This window comes from Oxyura jamaicensis, chromosome 4 (genome assembly GCF_011077185.1).
Source record: "Oxyura jamaicensis isolate SHBP4307 breed ruddy duck chromosome 4, BPBGC_Ojam_1.0, whole genome shotgun sequence".
In the NCBI taxonomy this organism is placed as follows: domain Eukaryota; kingdom Metazoa; phylum Chordata; class Aves; order Anseriformes; family Anatidae; genus Oxyura; species Oxyura jamaicensis.
Window position 1 is genome coordinate 59876622 of NC_048896.1, and position 24955 is coordinate 59901576.

Here is a 24955-nt window from a genome sequence, read left to right on the forward strand (position 1 = left end):
TGTCCATAAGGGAATGTACTTTCACATTCATTAAGAGAAAACTTCTGTCTGAAAAAGTCTCAGCAGAAGCTATAACCCAAAAAGGAAAAGTAAATAATAACATCCTTTATTGATTTTGGTCATAATTCTTTTAGCCACTCGCTAATACTTGCTTTTCTTAACAAAGCAAACAGAACTGTGCTGCTTTGCTTTGTATTTTAATACATCACTGTAAAAGCACTGCTGGACATTTTAAACTAAGTTGTTTATCAACAATGAGTTCATATAACTGTTTAATTCTTCTGTAAATTCTATGTTCTACAATATAAATCAGCTGCACTCAGCCAGTTCATTTTCTAGAAGACCAACAACGCAAATCAAATGATTTGATCATGGGAAACAAAACAAAGAAACAAAAAGACTGAAGGAAATAAAAGGCAGACACCTATTTTCTTTTACTACATAATAAATAAACACATGCATTTACCTACCCTGAAAGAAAAATCTCTCCTTGCTACTGAAAAAGCAATTTGTTTTGTACTACTGTTTTTAATACCACCACACACCTTTTTTCTTCTTATAGTTAGGGGAAGAAAAAACAAATAGGGAAAGAAAAGTGAGTAAAACATTGGTAATTTGTTTAGCTGGTGATGCAGGCCGTTCTCCGATCAAATTTTGTTTCCCAAAGGAAGATATCAGTTTTAAATTACACAGCAAGCAGGCAAGAGAAAGGAAGCAAACAATCAAAACCTTCCCAGGAGGGGTAAGAATAAGGCAAGAGCTCCAGAGATCCTATTTAATAAATAAACACCTTCATTTCTGTAAGTTAATTTCACCACAGGAAATAAGTTTAGTTTTAATTATATTGCCTTATGTCATGTTTTATAAAGGGTACATGAGGCTCATTGACTTTCTCTTATTAAAGCCTTTACATGCTGCAGAGATGTTGCATGTAGATTAAGTCTCAGTAGAGCTCTAGCAGAGTGTACGGTGATGTAAAATGCAGTATTTTTATTGTTATCCCACACCTGTGACAACTGCTGAGATTAAAAACAAGATGATGTTGAAGTTGACTTTTTTCTTTTTCCAAAAACAAACAAAAATAATTAGACAAAGAAAATATAAACAAATACCCATTTACTCACTGATAAAACATACCATCAACTCAAAGCCATGCTTGCACAGTTAAACCTAAGAGGTTATATAAGAATCAAAACAAAATCTTTAAAAATTAATTTCCAAAATTAGAAATTTGAAGATTGCTCTCTATTTCCTCTAATTTTCTTTAAATTTTCAATAGCTAGTGCCAAACACTCATGTAGTGATTTCTGTAGCTTCCAAAAGATGAGAACACATCCCTGTAATGATAACCATGGAGCAGATGAGAAGTCTATTTATATGCCAGACTGCTACTTATGTAGAGAAAGCACAAACTTCTGCTATCGGCCTAACACTTCTCAGGATTAAACAATTATTTTAGGAAGGGGTAAGCTCTTACAACATTGACAAATTTAAATGTGATGTAAAACTATGAACCATTTTTTCATGTTTTTCTTTACTTTGATAGAGAGCATACTTTACTTTGATAGGACTTTCACCTATTTTCAACATTCACAGTACCTACAGAAGACACTGAAAAAAATAGAAAAAAGGCTTTTTTTCTTTCCTTTTTTTTTTTTTTTTCCTACATCCATCTCTAATTCCCATTTTAAAAGTTAGCAATTGAAAATTAAATAGGTAAAGTATTTCTTAACCAAACTACCAGACTATCTTTCTCCAAGCTACTTACCCTTCCTATGACTCAGGATTAGAGACTGAGCAAGACATAGCTGCACACATTCAGTTTAAAGCAGTTAGACAATACTGTGCCTGGGGGATTCTATTATTTTATCAGTACTGAATATTGGAAAGGAAAAGTACTATTACTAGAGAACTGTGTATTAACTAGGAGGTAGTCATCATCTATGCTTGTCTTGAGAATGAATTTTGAGGTTGCAAAACCCTGATGAATTATTTTCTTCACACTTTTCACAATATCTGTTCATAAATGATTTTGTTTTCACTTAGATACTTTAAGGCTTGATTGCTAAAGATTATATAAACAGAAATCCAGCTAAAAATGTTTACAAAAATTCTGTGTAGCTTGAGGCAGGAGTGTATAAATAACGGCAAAACACTGTTTTGTGTTTGAGGAATAAGTTGTAAAGGAAGGCTTGCAAGGGACTGCATTTTTCTTTACCAGTGCAGGATCACTAGTTATAGAGTTGACGCTCCCTTTTTATTGCTGTTGAGGTAGGATTCCTGAAGATCAGCCTTGCCAGTAAAAACTAAGGTGAAGAAGACCTTCAGTACCTCTGCCTTTTCCATGTTTTGAGTCATAAGAGCCCCCTGCCCCATTCAGCAGTGGTCCCACATTTTACCTAGTCTTCCTGGCAGGGAAAGCTGCTCCAACACCTGCTGGGCAACATGCCCTGTGGCGTGCTGCCACAACAGCTGAGAACACTCGGGCTGGTCTGGTTCTTTGCATCCTTGCATGAACTGCTGCACACGGTGGTTGCACTCCAGGAGCTGTGCACCAGCTCCAGGTGAAAGGGTGCTTCCGCCTCCCTAATTAAGGGGCAGCAAAGGCTGCCCTGGGGCCAAGGGTAGCTGATCAGATTTGTTAGAAGCTCCTAGGGCTTCCTCAGACCCATGCTCTTGTGCCTCCGCTTACCTTGACATTATCTAGCACTAATACCAAAAATTATAGAGAACTCCTTGGTTATTTATTCTTTTACTTGCCAGTTTGGGGGGGAAAAAAGTTTCAAAAATGCAGTTTAAGGATGTTATTTTCTGCTACAAATAGAGAATCATGCCCTATGCAGGCTGTTTTTCTTTCTTTAAACAGAGTGTTTTCACACCACAGGGCATGATTTTAGAAGTGCTTATTATTTAAAAAACAGAACAAAACAAAACAAAACAAAAAACACTGGAATCTGTGGTGCAAAAGTAATGTACAACTCTGTATAAACAAACGGAAGCTGACAAAGTAGTAGGTGTTTCCTAAATGGTAAGACATAATTATTATCTCCCCCAAGACAGAGGAAAAACGTGTGGAAAGGTTACCAGATCTGACACTTACAAAACTGCAAACAGTTTTTGTTAAACAATGTTATGCAACTTAAGATAAAGGATGTTCTGCACTTCTAGAGCTAGGCATATGCCTAAACAATTCAGAACAATTTTGAGTGTGAACACATCAGTATCCTTCAGTATCCTTTATGTTCAATTAGCTTCACCCTCCCTTCATTTGATCTGCAAATTACAAAATGGAACAGTGTTTGCTAGCATTATCAATTCTTCCAAGAGGCTATAAACTCATCATATGTAATAACATGAAGTCCACAAATGAATGCAAACATTTGTGTTATTTAAAAATATAAATTAGAGGTTTTGGAACAAATATGCTGTTCTTCACAATTCAGGAGGATTACAAAGCAAAGTAAAACAAGGGCCTAACAAAATCACGGTACTTCATAGCCTTCAAGTCAAACAGGACTAGAATCTACTGGAATAGTATGAAATTCAGAAGTCTTTTGTCACAATGGAATGTTGTGCAATGACTGGCACATGTTTGAAAAGATACTAAAACTAATTTCTTACTGTCCATAGAATTTACCATTGAAAACTTCAAAGATTTTAATGGAAAGCCAGCTGGATGAATAGGAGAATGTATGTAATTCAAAGTACCAGCAGGACTGGGACAGTGCAGCTGGGCTTGGATTATGCACTGAGGGTAAATTTAGACAATGTTTATACATGTTTATGTATAAATTAATAATATAATATAATATATAATATATATATATAATATATATAATATATATTTATTAATAATAAATATCATTTATTTAGACAATGTTTATACATGTTTTTAATATCCCAATTAATTTCCCCATTGAGACATGACTTAGCTTTCTTTAAGATGAGCTGCACAAAATCCATCTGATCTCCATACCATATTTAACGTATTTTACAAGAGAGAGACTAATGCTTCATTACTTAGTCACTTTCCTGTCCTACTATAGCTCAACAACATGTACAAGCCTACTATTCTTTTTCGAGGCATGGTCTAGAGAAGACAGCTGGGAAGCTGAACAGCATTTCTACTTCTGCTGCTGAAGCATCCAGTAACTTCGGAAGTTTTCTAAACTTTTATTTCTAACAGAATACTTACAGGCATCGCTGAATACTTCCAGGCAGGTCAACTAACAGTTGTAACCCATAACTACCATTGCTAACATGTGGCAAGTACTCCAGAGTCAGCTAATATACACACAAAGCAGGCCTGATTTACACCTTATTCACAAGTCATACTGACGTTGATTGGGAAATAAGATAGTGAAACCACAGATACAAAAAACGGTGGGAAACTAGAGTGGGAAACCGTGCCTTTAATGACCCTCCTCATACACAGCACAACAGATAACACATTTTCAAGTTCACTTTTATACCACTGTATTCATGCATATAAGCGTAAAGCAACACAAAGAACAATAATTTTAAATTACAGCATTTTTATGATATAAAATTAGGCTTCTATCACATTAAATCTTTGAGGTATCAAAATAGTATAATGTGAGACTTTTTGCCAACAGAGCAGAATTTTCATATTAGCATTTAGTATTTCCATTTTCCAATAATGGCTGCAAGCAAAAGGAGAATGTTCACATTTCTAAGCTCTTAAATGCCATAATAATCATGCAACTAGTAGAATAATTTAGATTTTAGCTCTAGATCTAGTAAAAATGAAGGAGTGCAAAAGCAAAGGTCCATGGAAATTAAAAATCTCTCAATAGCTTGTCGCTGTAAGAAAAAGCAGCTATCATCACTCAGTAGCATTTTAAAGCACTGAAGACAACTGATTTCTTGTTGCCTCCTCTATGTCCACAGTAAGCCACTGGCAGCCAAAGCAACACAACCCTTGTCTGCCTATCTTCTCAAGCCCTTTTATTGTGCCAATATATCCATTAATCATGAAAAAAAAAAAAAAGGAGAGAGAAAGAGACTGAAAGAGAGACAGAGAGGGAAAGAAAGAGGAGGCGAGGGAAATTGATCTGTCTGAAAAACAGACGAGGTCCCTTAAAAAACAAGAAAAGTACCACCAACAAAACAAGAAAAGCAAATCAGCCCTCCTAGTCAGCCTACATGAAGATGACTAAAATACTTGTGCCTCTACAATTAAAACAGCTTTTCATATAAAGGAGACAGCTACTACTATTACAGAAATAAAGATTACAGTGAAATTAAAAACGTAAGTGACATCAAGTTCATCATGTTCTCAGGATCTAAATTCTAAATCAAGACACCAACTAGCAACTTGGAAAGAAAATAGCCTGCATATAGAGAATAAGCTAATAAAACATAGCATACATTAGAAGTATATATATATTATTTTACACTTATATATATTACACTATATATATATATTTTACACTATATATATTATTTTACACTTTTAGTTTGCTACTTCACATTCAGAAATATATATATATATATATATATAAACCTCTGTTTTTAAAATGGATTTTATTGGTATCATCAGGCTATCCAACAGGGTCTAACTTTACTTTGCATGAATGTAAATACGTGCAATATGCAAGACTGATTAAGTCTCAAATTGCCTGGTAGATTAGCCAAATACTCATCTACAAATCTTTTAAAATATGTTGCCTTCATATTCTGTAACTTAGCTCTTAAAAATGTTTTTCGACAGATAGTAGTAGTATTTATTGCCCACCTACCACTGAGAGCTACTGTTTGTGAAGGGGATCATGATTTTCATTAGGTATCAAGGTCTTGGACATTACTATTGTCTACTATTTTGTAGCTAGTTTCCATTTTTGTGAAACATCTTGATGATAGGCGATGGTCTGTGCACTACCTATTTAGACATATCTACCCAGTATCACATATCGTAAAGAGTTTTCACATTTTGAAAACATGACTGTTTTTCATAAAGCCTCTTGCTACCTGATCCCACTCTACTGATTCTGTCAATGACTAACATCCCTCTCCCTTCCTCAGATTTCCTTCGTTGTTTTATGATTTATGAATTTCAAGAAGAACATAGTCTATGCAAAAATACAATATTCAGCAAGTATCTCCCACTGCACAGTATGATGGTTATAGCCTTAGCTGATGTCTTACTCCTCATGCAGTGCTAAAATCATAGGTAAGAAAGAGTATAGAAGAATAACGCATATACTGGCAGTCAGTACTGGCAGTACTGGCAGTCAGCTACATAAAGTATTAGCTAAATGTCTGCATTCTCCCCCACACTTCTGCTCTCTAGCTCCATGAATTAAGAACTAGTACTAGATGAAGATACTGGAGGTTGTGATGGGGGACAGGATTGTTATTACACCTAAATTCATTATCAACATACATGTACCTAAAACATGAACCAGAAACGCTTTCACATACTGTGAGTCTGCAGAGATAAACTCTGGAGCAAGTACCAGCATTAAGCCCCATGTGCACAAACACACAACCCCCAAACCCTAGAATATTAATACCTTATGGTGACAACAGAAGACAATGTGTCACTGGTAAAGAATAAACTGTATCTTTCTCAAAATGCCTTGGTTCTTCCACTCAAATGCCACAATTCCAAAACACTTCTGAATCCTAAACAAACAGCTCCTAGGCAAGAGCAACAATGCCAAATATTCAGTAGGTCTTGTAGAAAGAAAATAATAACATAAAAAGTTGCATTTAATCAGTGTTATTTTACTAATTTTTAAAAGCAAAAATTCTACAGATATGTCAATAAATTATGTTCTATTTGGAACCATGCATAATCCTGGCAAGAAATAAACAATACATTTTAAGTCATTTAATTAGAGCAATATTAATTTCAAATTTGTTCCCAGAATCTGCATTGCTAAGAGGCATCTGAATGTCTCAGGTAGCAGCAGCCAAATAGTTATCAATATTTACCTCTTCTCCATCACCGTTTTTCAATGACTTGCATGTCCCACTAGTCAAGTTCTGAGAGAAACAAAGGGCATGTTTTTCTTAAATTTATAATTGTTTATTTAGCCAACTTATGTTCTAAATGGAAATTTACAGTATGATTATTCTGCCTGATGCTGCATAATGAGACAGCAGAATAGTCAGTGGGATATTCATTTGGGATGAAGAGGTTTAAATTTTGAACTAGGTCAATAATGCATGGCAACAGGAAATTTGCATCTCCTGTGACGTGGTCTCCTGTCTTTGAAAAAGGAAAATATTTACACGATCCATTGAACTGCTCCTTGAAGCAGAGTTTAAACACCTCACATTCCCATCCAACCTAATAGCAGGGCTGATCTCTTGAGATGTAGGCACATTTTTCACCAAATACCACCCTTACATAGGAACATTTCAACTTGCAAAACATCAGTGATGTGCAACATCCAGGGAACCAATCCACAAAGCTCACTTAAAGCAACTCTGTGTTGTAGAAACAGTACCTCTTCATATGACTTGGGGGAGAGGTATACCACCCTAAAAGAAAAATAATAATTTTGTACTATAGAAAATAGAACAGGTCAATGAGAAATGCCTGATTAATTCTGATATTTGATTCCTTTAAAAATGCTTTCCTATCAAATACTTGATGGCAATCAAAATTAGAACTTCAATAACATGCCTGAAGTGCAACAGACATCAAATCTGCTATTCTCAGGACTGCTGTGAAATCACTGAATGTTGTTTTCAATGCAGCATAGAAAGAATGATTTGTAAACTCTGAAAAACTGCTCACAAAGGTATGCAAGTGTTGTTTTCATGCAAATCACATTATGCATGGCATAAAAACAGATCATTTTAAATATTTGAGAGCATCTAACCAAATTGTTCTTGAATTATTACATAACTACTTCCAGAGATTACAGACCTCTTAAAAGCACTATAACCTCAAACCATCAGTAGTTTGTACAGAGTCTGAAATGTAATGGCAAGGTTCAGCATTAAGGTGAATTTATTTTTGCATTTTTTGCAATGTAAAGCTAATAAATGAATACTGTGAATTTGTTGGCAGTGAGGGATGCCATGTTATCTGATAGATTAGCATGTGAAGTAAATGAAACTGTCATGCAGAAATGTCTGCTAGCAGAATCAAATTTAGATTTAAAATGAGACCTGGAAATATCTCTTAGAAAAGCTTCAACAACGAAGAATTCACTGACTTCCCAGAGGGCAGGAGGTCATATATTACACCAAATCAATCAGCTGTGCCCCTCCGTTGAAATACAAGAAATGAAGAGCTAAAAGTGACTGAAATAAGAAGTTCTTAAAAGAAAGAGTGGGACTCTGTAACTAGGGTCATGGGTCACACCATTTAAAGACAGAAGGAGCACTATTCCAATAAGTGCAAGAAGAGGTCCAGAGTGATCCATTTCTTTCAGAAGATGAGAGCACTCTTGTATGCTGAAGAAACCAGACATAATGCCCTTGTTACATATAACATTCGGAAAGTTCTTGTAACTTTAGCAAACCACTACACAACCCAAAAATGTCTGCAAACAGAACATAAAGGCTAGTGTTCCTTATTCACTAGACATAATCATTTGTTTTCTAGAAAAGGTTACTATATCTTGAGTTTTATATGGGTAAGAAATAACACTGCAAGATTCCAAAATCTGAGTTTAAAAGAAGGATTTCCCAAATTCCCAACTAAAAGGAATAAAGAATGAACACAGAACTCATAATAAAACTAATAACAAACTACCAAGTTGCTACACATATCACCAAAATCCCTGCTGCATCTGAGGTGACTGAGGTTACCTCAGTGAGTATAACCTTTTGGGGATGAATCTCCAGCAAGAGACTGAGAGAGATGCCTTGCAGATCTGATGGTCACTGCAGTCTATCTGGGATTTGAAACAACTAGGTACACACCCTAAGCCTGAAGGATGCACACGTAGCCCTTTTCAGACTGGAATGCACTGGAACCAATGAACTGTCCATTATAAAAGCCATGTATATGTATGCACACACCTATACACAGATGGATAACTCAGATAAAGCTCCCTGCCCCCACAAAAACATTTATTTTCTTTAAACTGTCCAAAATCCCTTAGTCAACCTAGTAAAACCTTCTACTTTTGAGAATTCCTTTAAGTGTTCACCTCCTCAAGTATTCCCACAGCAAAGCATACCTTTTTTCAACATTTTTTTCTTAACTCTTTTAGTCTACATTCTTTCCCTCTCCAAAGAATGCAGGACAGAGATTTTCAGAACTGTTTCCAGTACAGAATGCTGGGCTGTTTTGGAGAATTAAAAGGATTATTAAAAAAAAAAAAAAAAAAAAAAAAAAAGTATGCAATTAGATAGCTAAATTAAAACTCGTTCAAACGGAATTAAACAACAAAATATATTAACCTGTCTGTAAAGTCCAGCAGAACTCATTATGATGGCTAGCCAAAACCACAGGATTTCAGCATAATGCAAGCATCAGTGCTACCAAACAACCAACTTAGAAGACTACAGTGTAAACAGAAATTCTCACTATATTCTGGGTATGTGCATGCTCATATTGTGAAATCATAAAGCCGTTTTGAACAAGCAGGAGTTCCTCCTGTGGCACACCTTAGCCAACTGCAGTCCATCTGCTCTATAATATCTTTAATTTGATTTGTTGGGTAAAGAAGAAGAAAGTAGGGTGCAGTGGGGAAGAAACAAAAACAAAACAACAACAACAACAACAAAAACATTATAGGAGCATGTTTTCCAACAGAAGTCAGTGTCGCAACAGCCTCTGCATCATTATGGCAAGACAGTCGAGGTTGTACAAGCTCCCGGATTGCCTCCCTGCAGATCTAGGTACTTAAGCAGCAGAACACAATCTTTCTTCTTTCATCTTCAAGAATATTTGGCCTAGAATTTTTCCTACAATATTCAATGCAAAATAGAAAGACCTAATTTAACTGAAAGTATGTATGAGCAGAACCACCGCTGTTCTCAAGATATTTGTAACTACACTTTAACCAATGATGTGATTTTCCAGCATTTAAAGCATGACAAAGTTAATTTGTTGTATTTTTCAAACGTGGAAAAATCAAAAGGCGCATTAAAAAGAAGCTGAAAAATCTGCATATGCATGCATAAGTCATTGCTGTTTAAGTCAGAATTATCTCTTTATCTTCAAAGATTTCCTTTGATTAAAATAACAACCCTACATAATTCCACTGAGGCCTTAGTAGAAAGCATACATCAGTTACAAATATTTATAAATGTCTTCCCTAAAGACAAACTTACACTCAATTACTGTTAAATAACCGAGATACCTGAATGATCTGAGTTATGAATGCTAAATAAAAAATTGCAAACTCAAAATGAATATAGTAAGTTGTGTGCTATTAGTGGTCTATTATTTACGTACTGTTTCTAAATATCATCGCTCAATCAGCTATTCAAAACTCATACTGATTTTTTTTAATTTTTTTTTTGAGAACTCACCACCATTAAAGAAATAAAGAAAATGGGGAATAGTTCTCCAGGACCCAATGTATTTTTGGCTTTGGATTTAAAAACATATGCCAAAAATTAATGAGGCAGAAATGGAAAACGATTAGATAAATTTTGAGAAAGCTTGAAGTGAAAGATTTTATAAATTGTTTTTGTAGTTTGCTGAAATAGGTCAAGAAAAACACAGAGGTAACAATACGCTGTCTGAAGGTTGTATATTCTAGTTCAAGTTTCTTATAAGGAAGTTCTGGGAAGAAAAAAAATAAAGCAGGATTATTCAATTTAATATGCCATCCTAGTTTCATCACCAATGCATTTCATTTACCTATGCTACCAGTAAATCAACAAAATAGGTAAATAGGTAAATTTGACAAAGCATTTTAAAGACTGAACTTCTGTCAGCTTCTGCATGACTTAAAATCTACTTATTCTCAGAAAATAACATCACGTGAAGACAAGTGTAAGAAATAATGTTTGCACTACTGACAAACTTATTTTTTCTGCATTGGATTTGTTTGATATAATCTGATTGCCTCGTGAATATGAAAAGCTCTAAGGGAATGCAACAAAGCATCCAAAGCAAAAGAAAGTTGTGAGCTTTCAAAAGAGATGGAAAAAATCTTATGGATTTTGGACAAAATGTTTATAGAATAACAAACACATGAACTGATAGTAAACATTCCCGATAGGTGGTATTTATTGTCTTTTTCCATTACGTTCTGATTTCTATATAAATGTATATAAATCTTATAGAGTATCACAATATTCTGCTTAAAGAGCATCATCAAGATTATAACAAAAATAAAAAAAATAATTTTTCAGAATCATCTTGACTAGGCCTTATGAGCAGAAGGAAGAACATCACTACTAAAGCATCACTCAGCCTTTCTAGCAAGTCTCTTCAAAGTATAAAAGTGCAGTATCACCGGAAAAAGGACAAAAAAGAAGTCTACCTCATATTTTATATGTTGATATGTCAAAGTAGAGCTGTTCTTTATGAAAACAGTTAGGTACCATATCCATAAGCACTTTCAATAGGTACACAAATGGAGTATCCACCTGTGAATCTAGATAAATTGAATGGCTTTTTCTTATGTGGACACAATTAACACTTTAGACAAGGTTAAACAGAAGCTTGCACAAATAAAGATAAATGTTTTGAAATAGATTTGAAGTACTTTCCATTACGTAGTTATATACGTTATTTATCTAGCCTTCTTTCTGCTTCTCACCAGCTATATTGATTAGACACTGTTCAGATCATATTAATGCTTTCCATTAAAAAAATGGGAAAAATGGGGTGTGTGGGTGGGGGTGGTGTTATGTCATTAATGTATAGCATAAATAGCATTTCTACAGTACTGTCAACATGATTAATACTTTTAACTACAGTTAGCAAAACAGCCTGTGATTTAGAAGACTTACTTAGATTTTTAAGCTATTAGAGTAAACTTTGTTATCTGATGTAACAAACTAATTTTTATGCCAAAATCTCAGTCTTCATCACTTTCACCCTCAGTGGACAATACTCTTTATGTGATATTTAGATTTCCCTAAACGCTATTTGAGGACACTGAAATTGACTTCCTAGAAGTTTCTCAGAGAGAAAGTGCTTAGCATTCAGATATATGAGGGAAGCTACCCTAAACAAGTAAATTCTATAAATAAATTCAATAATTCAATGATTTTACTGGGGAATTCAATGGGAGAAAAGTTTTAGGTGGCACCTCTCTACAAACACACAGTCAGATACAAAAACAATCACACAAAAGAATGTGAACACCCTAAACTATGATAGACTCAGTTAAGCACTGCAAAATAAAAACAGTGGTTCACTTAGAACTGAAGAAAAAACTATCTCACTCATCAAAATAATTCAAGTTTTATACAACTTCTTGTTCTATATGGGAATGAAAATAAGACATTTCAAATTCTTAAACTGAAAGAAAAAAAGTTCAAGTACCATGAAATCTAGCAATACAGTGGATAGAAAATAGTAATAAAAACTTAGAATGGATGCCTCAAAAATCAATCAATTAGATTTGAGTCTCCCTAGCCTTCAGGCTTAATCTATTCTGAGAAAGGTGACTAAGCCTATCTGTTATGTAGATGTAAGTCTTCCTGCTCTCTCTTTCAGAACTCCATCCCCCACCTGATAAATACTCCCCATCAAAATAAACAGAACAAGCAAATTTCTATCAAACACTGGATTCGAGGGTGGGGGGAAGGAAAGTTGAGGAGCTCTATTCTAAATACATCATTTACATATCGTTCATTTTTAGTCTCTATTTTCCCTCCAAACTGGTCACAGTTCCAAATAACAGAAGTATATTTGCAGAGGCATGCTTGGTCATCTGTGAGTTCTTTACAAACACCAAGCTTCCCAAAATTGTCTATAATTTTATAATGTTCTCACATTATCCCATATTTTGTTGTACCTTCTACTTTTTTTTTTTTTTTTTTTTTTTTAAACTGCTATAGCCTACTTTGAAGTGCTTGGGTTACTATAGAAACAGTTGTATATGCAAAGTCTAAGTTGAATCCACTAGTATAGAGTAAAAAATATATACCATTTGATTCAATATCTTGAAATGCATATTTTGGTGGAATAGTGAAATGTAAGAATTCATGTGTTGGCTAATGTTCATGTCTCAGCTAGAATCAATATTGGGTACAAATAGTTAAACGTTAAAGGATGACACTAAAGAAACATACCAACATTTTGCTTAATCCCATCTAACAATACCACTGAATTGTGTATTTTATTGCACTGCTCTTGAAGTGAGAAGTCTTAAATGTAAAGATTCATTACATTGCAGAACTCCAGGTGATTTATCATTTGAGTAATTTGTATTAATTTAAAACTACCAGATCAATGGAAGCTTAATAAATTGCCTTGTGATGTTAAAAATTGATGTATTGGGTCTAAGTTATCAACATTAAGATATTTAAATTTTCTTTCATAGATTTATATAAAAAAAAAGCAAGACCAGGCTGAGATTTTGCAATTCATTTCTCACCAATTCCTTCATGAAATAATATGCTAGATTTGCTTCTTTAATTTTTTTTTAGATACATGGATAGACATAAGCAAACATAATGCATACACGTGGATATGCACACACACATTTATGAAGGAATTTTCATCTGTTTGTAAATTACCCCTTGTCTTTCAGAATTATAAAAACTCACAATTGGCTTCTATAATATCCCATATCTGGTTCAAACAGGAATCGCACTCAGTGACTCAGTGGCATCTTAGCTTGTTCTCCTTTATCAAGCAATTACTACAATGATTAGAAACATACACTGGGGAGAAAAAAAAAAAAAAAAAAAAAAAAAAAAAAAGGTTCTTAGGAGATTGCTCCAGCCTTCAATATTCATGAGAGTTTTTACAGGCGACAGCCTTTCAAACGGCCAAAATCAAGGATGACAGCTGACCTTCCAGCCAAGAACTGCTAAAGAGGCTTTCATATCATTTCTGTGTGCACTACCAGATCCCTGCACTCCCCAAAACTGATGCACTCCTGTTCCACACTTCCCCACAACAGAATATAAATGGCCAACCTCACTCTATTGTGAGTACTGTTTCTTCACTCAAACCAGCCACACTGAAATTTTCTAAATATATTTCATTATTTGTTTCACTCAGGAACTGCTTAAAGTTAGATTATTAATTACTATTATTTGTGCTAACTCAAAGGAAAATATCCCATTGACTTCAAAAAGCACTGAATCAGGCCCAAAGGATTAATACGGGATTTAGTTTATTCCTGGACTCTCACTGACCCTCTGAACACTGATGATTTAACCTACCTTGAAATTATGAATGAAATAGGCCAAGGTTATACTTTTAACAGCTTTTTCAAGTTTAAAATGCAATGAAAAATTTCATTTGTGTTTTGATCAATTATTTGGACATATTCTGAAATCATTTCTGGGTCTATATTATGCCCTCTATTTTATTATTATTATTACATCAGTCAGTTATTTCTGAAGCAGTAGACAACTGTGAATATTATATGCTGATTAAAGAATATGCATTCATTGTCATGCAAATGACAATGACTTTAAATTTTAAGATTAGGGAAACTGATAAAAATAGAACGGCATAATTCAGGAAACAATTATCCACCTTAGATGAGGGAGTTCTACAGATTTAATTAAAAAATATACAGAATGCATTACTGTCAATTAGAGCACACCCCATGCAATTCATTAAGGCCCTCTCCCTTGTGCAGGTGACAAACACTTCATTATGCATGGGAGAAATGAGGCAGAACATAAAGGGGGTGATGTCAAATTAAAATGGGACTGACCTGTTCATAGCACAAAATTATATTATTCAAAAATTAAGGAATCTGGACAAAAAGGATGAAACAGAAAAAACTGTGTAAGGAGAAGTCTAATTTGTTTATGGTGTAGTTAGGATGGAGAATTAATATGGTAATTAAGCTATTATTCAATGACAAAAAGAAAAAAAAGAAGCAATTGCTAAAGAAAGACCACGGACACTTGGCCTAAATGGATACATAACTTGGTTAGAAAGAATGTGGAATAAACAGCTAGAGAACTCTCTTTTTTATGCTGTTGTATTGAAAATCAAAAGAAATAAATTAGTCCTGTCATTACTTCATTTGTCACTTTACTGATCTTCTCCATATTCTTTTCTTGCTGGACTAACGTACCTTTCAGGGCTCCTGCGCATGCCAGTAGAGATGCCTTCACACAGTTTGGAAGTACTTTCCGTATATCTTTATTGCTCATTGCCTATTTAGTGTCATTTACTGTATTTTTTTTTTCAATATAAATGGAAAAAAAAAAAAAAAGATAAATGTTGTAGGTCCTAAAACACACTAAAAAGTATTTGTGCCTTTATTAGTCCTTCTGAATTCCTTGAAACTAAGGAATTCAGAAAGAAACTAATTTTGCAATGGAGTCTTTTCTCAGTATGCATCTTCAGTATACCTTAGCTAAATTCCACGAAAGCAACCAATTCCAATAAAAAATATTTTATTCATATTAAGATGAGATTTTCCACTCCAACGTATTTCCAAAGCTACCCTAGGTAACTTCATATCAGCAACTTCAAGGTCAATAAACGGCATGCATGTGTGTGTGTGAATACAGCACTGAGGTAATAATTTGTAAAACAGAAGCAATTGTCACACAAAAAACAATGGTGCAGTAAACTCCTGATCTCAAGCCCTTACATTTTAAGCCTACTTTTTAAGTTATAAATATTGCTTTCTATTACAGAATTTAAAATCAATGCTAATTGCTTATAGTCACTTGCCTATTTTGACTTAAAGCTGTAAGAGATTACTTTGGCACTTTCTTTTGTATTTCATTTCTTTCTTCTATTTTAAGCTTTTTAGTACCCTGCTTGGACAACTGCTGATAGAAAAATATCTGCTATATACAGAGTTGCACGCAATCTGCCTAATTTTAGTTACAAAGTCCAATACACAGCTAGGCAAAGGAAGAAGGGAAAAGAAAATAGCAAAAACTTATTTGCTATGAGTAGACATATTAGCTAAATTCCAATTAAAGGGTCAATTTATATTATAATTATACAGGGAATTGAACGTGAGCATCCAAATTCTATGATACCACAAAGGAGTTCCTTCTCCTTTTATATACTCCAAAATATCAGATACAAATCAAAAGAAATCAAGGGACAGTAATGCAATTAGATGTACTCAAATTCAAGCATAATGAAACTACATAAGTGGTGTCAAAGCTGATCTGTTTCACTGTAATGCTAGTTCGGATACTAGCCCTCTGCACTGTGCAAGAAAGCCTCTCAGGAAGTCCTATAGTCAGGAACAATTAACTGTCAGTTGGAACAGAGGAGGGAAAGTTGTTCAACTTTCCTTAAGAATTCTCTCAAACCAAAAGCTATTATTTTTAAATACAAAAACATTAACAGCATGAAACAATACTGGACAATTGTGCAGCATTCTCCTCCTGAATACTCATGAACTTCCATGACAGATAACAATAGTCATATTTGGCAAAACCACTTCTAACTTTTAAAGCATAAAAAAGGTCAGGTATAAACCTTCACTATGTATACCACACCAGCTATTTTGACGATACCTCATGGTCAAGATTCAGCATCTCATACCTCTTGTCTTCAGTTTCAGGATTTCTGTAGCAACACAGCAGCCTTGTATCCCCCTCTTGTTAGAGGTATAATAGACAACAACTGGAAAGTCAATCTTCAGCTTACCTCAGTCATGTTCAGACTGCACAAGGGAGAAGGATCAGTGTGACCTGGAAGCAAAGCAGTGCTCTGTTTTCTACTTCTGACTCCAAGCCAGTTACCTAAACAGTCAGGGAAGTTCAGTATTTTTAATTGACCTTTCACCATTAATAAACAGACTGGCATCTAAAAAAAACACATAACTTTTCTTAGATGACTAGTATGAATGCATGCACTTAGACGTAGCTATACCTTTCCTCTCTATATATTTCCCCCCCACCTCTGATAGAAGTATCACTCATACTTACCATAGGCATCATAGCAAGACTACAGCTGGTTCTTACATGTGTCCCAAGAAAAGCTGAGGTTAAGCTCCTTGAACAGATCATGTACAAAAGCACTTAAAAATGAATATTTGAGCACATGTTGCTTGAGACAGAAGGAAAACTGTATTGCTGAATGAAAAGCACATCTAATACCAAAAATATTATTAATTTCAATAGAACAGAAGTTTCCCAAGTGGATATCACACTTCAGCGTGTCAAAGATCAAACACATACAACAAAAGATTCAGAAAAACAGTGATCAAATTCCTTGATCTGCCAGATTCCAGTGTTCTGGGACAATATGCTTCACTCTTACATAATGTCTCCTTGTAAACAGCAACACTCAGGCCAAATTTAATAAGTACTTCAAAGTTCATCATAAATTGCAACCTAACTCTGGGAAATATAACAAAAGTGGCTTGATTTAGCTCCAATCTTCCAAGAACAACTGTATCACTACAAAGTTTCAAATTTAAATTTGCTCCATCGCTGTTTAATCATTTATTCCAGGTGACTTAAAAAAAAAAAAAAAAAAAAAAAAAAATTTTATTTTTATTTAAAATTAATAAATTTTAAAAATTTTTTTTTTTTTAATAAAAAAAAAAAAAAAAAAAAAAAAAAAAAAAGGTTTCTTGTTCCAGCTAATTACTATAAATGATCAATTATTTTATGTTTAAACTAACAAAAATTCTTATAATCTCAGAGTCTCATTTGTTTATATTTAATGAAAATTAAATGCATAAGGATTACAAAAAGGATGCTTTTTAAAACACTAATTAGGGATGCAAAATTCATAAATGCATTTGCCACTTCTTACTAGGTGGAATTAGCTTCGCACTGCAGTTCAAATAAAAATTAGAAGCAACCTTTCTTTCACCTCTTCAAAAGCATAATGACTTCAAGCAACAAAAAAATTGCTCCTGAAAGCTTTGAGCAGTTTGTCGAGGTCCCAGGTAGCCCATTCTGCTTTATTTACTACAGAATAATATTTTACTTCTTTACCACAGAACAGTGTTTTATACCATCTCAACACTGAATGCTTAATTTCCAGATCTTGTTTTGAAGTTAGGTAATAAAGCCCTTGTAATAATTACCATCCTTGGGAATTTTATGCATTTCATTCCAAACACACACCTCTTCTCCACTCCAGACATGCATCTCTCATGAAACTGGTGGCAGGCTAGTTTGGGAGAATTTTGTGTGCAACTTGAGACAAGGTATCCCAGTGCTCCCATACACAGTATTGAGGTAACTGGGAGAACACATCTAAACGCTGAAGTTACGGGGCATGAGGGGAAGGAGAAGGGTCACACAAGTGCCTCATTTTTCTTTCACAAAAAGGATGTGTAACAAAACGCTGCCTTTCTGCTCTTGGTTGACCAGACAAAATGCTCCCCTACAATCTGGTGAAACCTTTGTCACTAGCTGTCGCCTCCATCACCTTTCCCTATCCCCTCTGTAGATTCTTCTAACCCACCTACCATTGTTTTTTTCTGACTCAATGACAGCTTTCGTTGACTTTCAAGCACCCATGTTTAGCCACAGCGGCCCTCATAGGAAACACCATGTTCCTCAGCAGCCCACCGCTGCCTCCACGGTGCTGGCACAGCAAGCAGTGGGGGTAGTGCTGTCTTGGCCACAGGCTTTGCAGGGAGCCCTTGAGGAGAGACGCAGGCACAATACTGTGGCACCAAGCACCAGCAGAGGGGCCTATGGTGGAGCACAAGTGGCCGTTATGCAGGAAGTGCCCCATTCTCCACACACACCAGCCCCTGTCAGCAGGAGGCAAGTGGAAGAAGGGTGGTATGGTGGCTGCTTGTTGCTGAGCAGGTTTTCTCAGAGCCAGGCAGTGTTAGTTCCCAGAACTCAGAGCTAGCTCCTAGGATGCAGCAAGCCTATTAGTGCACCTGTGGGGGTGATGTCACTGAGCTTGTTCCTACACTCAGCTGTGTCACCATCACCCACTGTTTCTGCCCAGCATATTAGCTCCTTTGAAACACCCATCCTATAGCTTCCTGTCAGAGCTTTTGTACTCCGTCTGCTTTGGGCCCTGTACCATGCTCGGGGTCAGTGTCAAACAAGACCCCACTGCTTCAGTTTTAACTCCTTTCTCAATACATGCACAATTCTGAAATAATCTGTAGGCACAAACTGGCTTAACAGGAACTTGCCAACAACTTCATTAAGCCCCTTGGTCAGACCACTGCCCAGGATCGCTTTCCTTTTTGAGACTGTTCACAGATAGAAGATCCTGACTGTGCCAGGGATGTTTGTAAATGACTTATTTACAAGTCACATAGTTACACATGCTATATTTTGTCCAATAAACTAATATTAGTCACGTAAATATAGTGCTTTATTACATTTTATTCTGGAAATAGCATATATTTTATGGCTTGTTACTGACACAAGTAAACTTTATTATTGGGAGTATATTTCCCTGGGAAATATTGGCTTCTTTTAGGCTTTAGAAAAATCATTTTTTTGGTTTGTTTTAAATTTGTATGTTTAACAATGCTTAAGTATTTGTTGTTTATATTGCACCAGGGGAGTTTTAGGTTGGAAATTAGGAGTCTTTTCTTCTCAGAAATATCAGTCAGGCTTTGGAACAGGTTGCCCAGGGAAGTAGCGGAGTCACCATCCCTGGGTGTGTTCAAGGAAATGTTGGACTTAGTGCTTAGGGACATGGTTTGGAGGGCGATATTGGTAGTAGGGTGATGATTGGACCAGATGACCTTGAAGGTCTTTTCCAACCCTAATGATTCTATGCCTTTTTAACAGGGATTATGGAGGTACACATACACAAGTCTGTTAAGGTCTGTTGAAGACATTAGCTGAAAATTGAGTTTGTTTGTAGGAGCTTTTCTTGCAATATAAGTAACTGTTGAACCTGAGGCAGATTATCATAATTTGTCTTCTCCATAATAATGTATAGTTCTTGCAAACTGAATAAGTAATCAACTATGGTGAATTCATTTCTTAGCTTGAAACTTGTAGGTTGTTTTAACATGAACAAAGACATGAGAGAAGTAAGGCTGTATTGATAACATAGACAAAGATGCTTGAAAATTAAGCTTCTGACAATGCTACAGCCCTGTGTAACATTGTAGTTGAAAAAGACAAGTATCACATTAACTAACAGAATTACATTAAACTCTGATATGGTGTGCCTACTACAGCCAATGGGTATAGTTTAGAAGTCTATAAATAAACTAGCTTTGTGATAAAAACACCAGACAGATGTGTCTGTGGAAACAAGATGTTTCCAAAACTCTTTTCATTCAGTAAAATCTTTACAATAATTTTTTCTAAATCTCAAACTAGAGAGGTTGTGAGTACATCTGTTTTATTGGGTGAGAGCTATCAGCTATTATGAGTAAGAAAACATACTATTCGTATCCTACTGAATCTGCTGTAAAACATTTAATTTCCTATATCAAGTTACAGCCATTTAAATGTTTAAAAGTATAAGTAGTTTAAAAGTAATTTTAGGTAATACTTCCTGTGAAAGTTGAACGCACATTTCCCTCAGTTCTTGCTCCAAGTCCATTCTCATTCTGACTGAGAATTCAGAGGCCTCTTTCCAACTCATTGTCTATACAGCTAATTGTAACCCAAACTTCAGCTCCCTCTACAGGCTTTCCTGATGATGATAGAATAACTAGCACAAGCCTGTTTTACAAGAGTCCAGCAAAGCACGTGCTTCAATAACCTAATTTTATTTCACACTATCCTTTAGCTAGTTCACCAATTAGAATTTGCTTTGTTGATTAAACTATATAACTATTCACAAAACAGCAATAGCTCATGCAATTAGTCATAATCTCTACCCTATGAGACTGTCTCCAAGATCAATTCTCTATTTATGTTCAAGCAAAAGTAAAGATTTTGGTCATCTTGGAGACTGTGTCACTCAACTTTTTTCTTCTCCTGAAAAATATTATAGCATATCACGTAGTCTTAACAGGATATCTCAGTCCATTCAGATCTCCCTTCTGGGCACAATTTACAGTGCTAGTGGCTGTAAGAATACATCCATAACATGTACAATACAAACATTGATGGTTCAAGCATTATGAAAAATAGTTCAATTTTATGATTTTAAATGCAGAGTAAAACTGGCACAAAGTGAATTTCATCACTGAAAAGATATATGGGGGTGGAAGAGTAAGGGGTATGGAGTGAGAAGGATAGAAAGCATGCAATGGAGGCCTCTTCAAATAGTTACAGGTAGGGACATTCTTTGGAAGTGTCATCATCTATCTTCCCATTCATGTCAAATGCAAATTGATCAGTTTGGATTAGGTACAATTATTCAATTCATTAGTGACTCCAACAACAAGGTGAGGGTGAGAAGAGCATAAAATATTATAAAATAAAGTATACTTTTAGCCCATCATTCAGATCTGGAGTCCAAGTCTCTAACAGATGATGCCAAGAACACAAGTACAGGCCTGAAGGAATATAAGTCAATATAGGGAAGAAAAAGAAAGATTAAAAATACAACTGTGTTGCAAGCATATGAATAGGAATCTTGATCTAATGAAGGCAAAAAGAAAGCAGAGATAACATGATTTCCATTCAGGTATCTCACATACTCATAGAGAAGACCACCATATACAATAAGGATTTACCCATGGTGACTTACTTACCATGGTGACTTACTTTCCAAGCAGCCAGTTGCAAGCTGCTACAGGTCTTATGACAGCTGCCAAAGCAGAGATTACTATTTTTTTGTGTGTAAATAGTTTTTTGTTTTGTTTTGTTTTTTAATCTAAAGAATCATGTCAGGAATGTGCTTTTATTTTGCAAAGACTACCATTGCATGGTAGCTATTTTGAACTATGATTTGATCATGAAAGTATAGATCTTGTTATATTAATTGCATAAAATGTTTTCATGAAAAATATTACATGTATCTCTAGATACATTTTGGTTACCAGTGCTGTTTTTGATTCTGAAAAATAATACAGTTCATCTTGCAGAATGTATTTGACCAGGTTAAGTAGTATACAGAAAGTAAAACATGCCTCCCTTTCTCAAATGTACAAGGACCTATTTTACACTAAATTAAGAATGTTTAGACTTCACAAGGGATACAGAATAGGACCCTAAATCAATACCTTGTGCAAAAAAGCACATTGCATATTTATTAGGGAAAATTATTTCTTCCCCAGATGAACACAATTTCTAAAGGGGATTAGGAGGTGTTATGGGAGAAATATTGTGAATACATTAATTGAACACAAACTTGCCCTTTACTTCTTGACACTTCATTTTGAAAACATCAGGTACCAATTAATTAAGATAACAAGTGACACATACTTTTCATCTTTTTCTTTAATGACTGATAAGAATTTATGAACTTTAATACTACTACTTCACTGATGTAGAGAGTTAAATACACAAAAAAATAAGAACAATACACCCCCAATTTAAATAGTAAAAAATAAGGACTAACTTTTGAGAGACTAGTCTTCCATTTTGTTTCTCTTCTTGCTGAAGAGAAGCTGTATAGGAATACTTTTCTGTTTAATACTCTGTTCATCTCATTTCAACATATTCCTAAAAATCAACTCCAATTCCACATTCTGGGAAGCAGGTTACAATACACCAACTTTATAGAAGAATTACCAGCTCATTACAGGTTTTTGGAAAGACTCTGAAGATGTAGGAACTAGTATGCCTAAGAACTGCTGTACTAATATCGTGTATACATTTATCTGGCTAAAGTTTTCATTATGCAACAGAAATACACCTCTATTCTAATTCAAGTATTAAAAAAAGCCCACACCAGAAAATGACTATGTTTATAACATAAAAAGGACATGCCAGCTATTTATGTACTTGGCCTTTATTACTTTGACACTGTTATTAGCTTATCTCAGTAAACAAGAAAGGGGAGTAAGTTACCCCCTTTTCAATCAACAATGTAGTTTTGCACTTTCTGTAAAAAATTCAAAAGCAAGACTTACATCAAGAACAGGTATTCTTATTTTTTACGTTAACGGCTACTTCAAAACAACAATGCATCCTACATGCTTTACTCACAGAGTGAGATACCAAGTATTTTTCCCGTGTTTGTATTGGTGTTTCAGATGTATATCCAAATACTGAAGTTCTCTGAATTTAGTGGAACTCCATGGTAGTTGAGCTTTCTGAGCTTGAAGGCAGGCAGGCCATTTTGAAAGCAAACCAGCATAAAGTGGGGGAAAAAAAATACCTCACAACTTCATTTTGTTTTTATAAGATTAGCGTGCATTAGTTTACTGAGAATCATCACTGGCTCCTAACTAGGTAACTCAAGCTAATGCTTCTCAGCAAAACTCTCCACATCAAAACCCAATGTTTTAAATAAGTTCCTACTAAACCTTATCCTAAGCTGAGACAAATACCAAGCTTCAACATGAACTATAAAAACACATCCTATTTTGTATATACATTTTTACCAAAAGTGGAACATTTGGATTTTGCCTTTGCTTTAAATGTTTTAATATAATATAACACTGTGCAGATAAATTTAATGGTGCCCAGTTGCAGCAGAAGGATTTAAAGATTGTCACATTTTTGATGTAGAGAATTTCTTTGCAACTTTTAGTTATTTACTGCAGACATAGGCAGACCATAAATTCAAAATAAGATGTAATACTCTTACAAACCCCAGGTAGAAATGGTATCTTACCGCTAAAAGGCTCTTTTACACTGTGGAGCATGGAATGGCTGAAGCAAAAAAGAATAGCCTTTATCCTGATGTAGTGAACATTAGTGTTTCCCCTTGCCCTTTTCATAAGGACCACTCTCTAGATTAGCTCCAGGAAAACAGTCACATACCTTATTAAACCATCATGAACTACATTTACAAGTCATTTGGCAAACTTCTGGTCTCTGTAGACCTTTGTCTGCCTGTATTTCTTGGTGATTTGCATATTGCTAATCATTACACTCAGCACTGGAGTTTTCTTTGTAATTAGTTCTTTTAAGTGCATCAAAGATTTAGAAGACATTCATTTGACAGCTTTCTAATTGCTTTTTATGTTGTCATCTTTATGGCAAAGGAGCTTTATGATCTTAAACCTCTAGAACATTTTAATTTTTCCTAGAACATGATATTAAAAGGCTAAGAACTGTGATCAGATTAAAAAAGTTTAACGTGAAGGTATGTGAGATCTCACCAATGTATCAAGTCAGTGTCAGACATTTTAAACGCTGGCTGTGACTGTCAGACTATATAGAAATATGACAACCCAAATCTTGCCATTACAACAGAACTAGTTTGCTTTATATTTATTATGATCTAGGCCAGATTAATTCTAGGAATTTATTACACGTATTAGTAAAACTCATGGCCATATTGTTACCGTTGATTCTAATATTAAATGGCCTTTTCTTTCCTCAGTTGCCTGTGCTTTTCACCTGCCAAGATTTTTCCTTTCCTTTGCAGCATTTGCCTTAGTTATGTGAGCTCTCCCCTCCATTAGTACTCAGTGGGTTATATTATTCAATCTTAATAAAAGGCCCCACAAGCCTTTCACTCCAGTAGCACTAATCACTTTTATCATTCTACTTTCAACCTTTTTATTAACAAAGGCTGTGCTGACATTAGCAATTCAGCAGAACAGGAGATCAGTAGATCAAAGTAGATCAAAGCAGATGGTGCTGAGCACACTACATTGCCATCCTCACTTTGAAAGTTTCAGAGTTTCACTTTAGATTACACAAACACATGCGCTGTGCACCAGGCAGTCCAAACACACACTTGGCTCAAGGCTGTCTGAAGGAGCAAAGGGTTTGCACTCTCATATTTCCACTACAAATAGAAATAGAAATAGAAATATTTATAGAAATATTACAAATAGAAATATTTACATTACAAATAGAGCTCATTTGGTGAGCTCTGACATCGTATAACATAAATAATTTCACATGCTCGGTATGAATCAAAACC

General features: G+C 35.0%; 1 long non-coding RNA gene across 2 annotated transcripts in view; it reads right to left on the minus strand.

Moving 5' to 3' along the window:
* LOC118166914 overlaps nucleotides 1–24955 on the minus strand; it is a 313441-nt gene that overhangs the window by 159010 nt on the left and 129476 nt on the right. The window contains exon 2 of one of the 2 annotated variants that reach the window (XR_004750798.1): nucleotides 16607–16727. The exons of the other annotated variant lie outside the window; for it this stretch is intronic. This is a non-coding gene — a long non-coding RNA (uncharacterized LOC118166914). The remainder of the gene's footprint in view (nucleotides 1–16606; nucleotides 16728–24955) is intronic. 2 annotated transcript variants of the gene reach the window in all.